The sequence below is a fragment of the Bos taurus genome, chromosome 15 (genome assembly GCF_002263795.3).
Source record: "Bos taurus isolate L1 Dominette 01449 registration number 42190680 breed Hereford chromosome 15, ARS-UCD2.0, whole genome shotgun sequence".
Lineage (NCBI taxonomy): Eukaryota > Metazoa > Chordata > Mammalia > Artiodactyla > Bovidae > Bos > Bos taurus.
This window is the reverse complement of record NC_037342.1, coordinates 10,844,354-10,847,696: the sequence shown is the minus strand read 5'-3', so window position 1 is coordinate 10,847,696 and position 3,343 is coordinate 10,844,354. Positions and strand designations below refer to the sequence as shown.

The 3,343-nt window shown below is 33.4% G+C and overlaps 1 long non-coding RNA gene across 1 annotated transcript; it reads right to left on the bottom strand.

Annotated features, from left to right (window-relative positions):
- Positions 1–390: 390 nt before the first annotated feature.
- LOC104974169 (uncharacterized) lies at positions 391–1,256 on the bottom strand. Its single transcript, XR_811384.3, has 2 exons — positions 979–1,256; positions 391–532 (listed from the first exon to the last, which is right to left on the bottom strand). It is a non-coding gene; the product is annotated as an uncharacterized lncRNA (long non-coding RNA).
- Between the last annotated feature and the right edge of the window lie 2,087 nt (positions 1,257–3,343).

The following is a 3,343-nucleotide window of genomic DNA, read 5'->3' as shown; positions in this document are numbered from 1 at the left end:
TAGAAAATTATACACTTTCTACTCCTTTGAAAATATTAGAAGTTATCAATTATAATGTCTTTAAGCAAATATGTACCTCTTTAGTGTATAATGGTTGTTCTTTGATGGAATCTGAATCAATCAATTTGCTCCTAGGAGACAGAACACTCAAGGAAAAGAGAGAAAAGAAAATGAAAACAAGAATTACAGAGGTTTACGAGTTATAGGGCTTAATGTCTTCCAGAAAGTTTCAGAAATAATGAGAGTGAAGGGACATGCTTACCTCACATTTGAGTTTCTCTATTGATTTTAACAGATGATCTCATTTTAAGGTAATTACGAATTAGACCAATTTGAATGCAGTTCAAACTACAGGTTTATGATGGTTGGCACAAAAATTACCTTCAGACATTCATTTGCAAACTCCACTTGATTTATTGCTGTCATTTTATTTACCTAATCCCATAAAGAACTGACATTAGGACAGAAGGTGATAGTTAAACAAATCTGGTTTTATAGTCCACGTCCAGAATTGCCAGCCTCTGTGTGAGATCTGTAAGAGATATTAAAGGTTCATTAAGGTAAACCTCTATATTATATATTTGGAGGAACCAAGCTGCAAAAAATGTGAACTAATATGTCCAAAGTTCCACAGTCACTAGAACACTACAAAATTCTTCCCACACCTCTCAGGACAAATATCTTTCACTGTGTTACCCTAAAAATTATTCTCTCTGAGCCCCACTCAAGAAAGATCATTATACAGAAAACAAGTTTGATTTGAGGTAGCTACTTAAACCTACACATTTCAATGCCTTAATTCAGGTTTGTTTGTTAGGAGAGCTATAAATTATACAAATAGGATAGAAATATTCATATCAGTATTGGACACCAAATAATAATGACTATCATCATTCAAGTTCAAGAAAAAGAGCCTGAAAATCTTACCTGCAAACTCACCATGAGAGGAAAAGGAGCCCATCACTCCAGTACTCTTACCTGGAAAATCCCATGGACGGAGGAACCTGGTAGGCTGTAGTCCATAGGGTAGCTGGGAGTCGGACATGACTGAACAACTTCACTTTCACTTTTCACTTTCATTCATTGGAGAAGGAAACGGCAACCCACTCCAGTGTTCCTGCCTGGAGAATCCCAGGGATGGGGGAGCCTGGTGGGCTGCCGTCTATGGGGTCACACAGAGTCGGACGCGACTGAAGCGACTTAGAAGCAGCAGCAGCAGAGCGTAGAGGTAAGGCCTTTCAACATAACTCCATGAAGACCCTTTAATTAAGTGCAGCAAGTGCCAGAGAAAAAAGAAAGACATCTATCAGCCATACTATCAGTTCTACAAATCTCTGTGTATCAGAATTCTTACTCTTTACCTTCTCTATATTTCCACTTGTACAATGTCTAAACATCTAAGGATAAATCCTTCACTTGTGACTCGTAGCCCATTCCCTTTCAGAATCTACTATGCAAAGATATTGCCACTCAGTTGTTTTCCCACATTTCCACATGATTAATTATTCTGTCTGCCAGTTAATTCCCATCAGCATAAAAATGCATTTTCTAAGCTATTACCTATCTTAAAAACAAAACTAAACTAAAACTAATGTAAAACATTTCCATGTCAGCACAAAGGAGACAAAAACTTCAGACCAATGTCATCCTCTCCCAGAAAAGCAATCACAAAAATGATAGCTAAAACAAGAAAAACAAACAAAAAAAAATATTTTAAAGTACTTTTAAACTGCAAGAAAATTTTTAAAAAAATTATTGAAGTCAAGAAATAACAAGAAAAAACAATCCCTAAATCACAAGCTTCTGTTGAAACCAATGTTTGTGTCTTTGTCTTTGGAGTATTTGCCTGTCATTATTGGCCTAGAGCAGTGGCTTTAGCTAGCTAAGTACTTGGACACACTACAAAGACTAGGCCTGAGATTTGGAGAGCAGCTAGGTGACCTAAAGTTGAAATCCTAGAAATTCAATATTGTTGACTTATGTGAAATAAGATATAAATAGAAATAAAGAACTTGCCATAATTGCAGATTGTATGCTTGTTAATATAGATAAAGTAATTTTTGAACAAGGTATTTTAACTAATAAGTATTAGAGATTTTGTAGGATAAAATTTAACTCCAAAATTTCAATTACATTTGTATCTTCCAGCAACAAACAAGTAAGAAACACAATTTTCTATCTACCTAGACATAGATAAAACTTTATACTTCTAAATAAGCAAAATAAAATGAGTGAACTTAAAATTCTAGCAAAATACTCTAAAACTGTTTTGAAATATGAAATCTTGAAAAGGACATATGATGTTTATAGAGTGGAAAACACATTATAATAAAACAGCAATTCATTTATCTACATGTCAAAATTATGTATAGATTTTATGCAACTTCTGCTGATATAGAATTAAACAATTTAAAAATTGATATTGAATATTAAGAGCTATAAAGTGTCAAGGTACTCCTGAATAAAAACCAGTAAGGAAAATTAGCTCTAATAGATGTCAGTAGAGCATCTTAATTAATACAATGTGCTATTAATGTAGCAATAAATGAAAAAATAATGTGAATTTCCAACTAAAATGGAAACAGAAGACAGGAAATAGAGAATCTCACATGTGTGCCTTTAGAATATAAAGCTTAAGAACTGAGACACTGCTTTCCCATATATTTCTGATTTACAGAAAATGGAAACCTGTTTCCTGACCAATGAACATCTGCTAAGAATTTCTCCCCATCCTCAAGTCAATCAACTTACTGTTTGGACTCTGCCTGGACTCCCACTTCTTTGCACATCTTGCCCATATATATAGCCCTCTCCAAATCTTCAATGCACTCACAACCAGAAGTTTACTCCAGTTTGCATTTCCTGAGCTGAAATTCCTCTGTTATTCCTGGATAAATGTAGTTTCCGATAATTCAAGTTCACCTCAGTTTATGTTTTCATTTAGCTCTTGACAATAAGTAAAACAGATGTAGCTTTCAGTACAGTGTGTGTGTGTGTACGCATGATATATTTGGATATAGACTAGTTTAATAAGCCATAGCAAGTTAGGGGGGAAGAACAAAGTATTCGGTAAAAATAGAAGGATTTTTTTAACATAATATAGAAAAATCAAGAAAGATCATGACCTCAAACTGATGCAAAAAAATTCCTAATCTAACTTTTCTTACAAGTGAGTAGCAATTTTTTTTAATATGGAGAAATTCTAGAAAATATCTTTTAATGTTAAGATAGAGAAACATTTCTTAAACAAGATCAAAAGCACATATAATAAAGAAAAATACATTTGAAAACATTGCATTTAAGAATTTATTTTGTTGAAAACACAATTTAAAAGTTTCAAAGT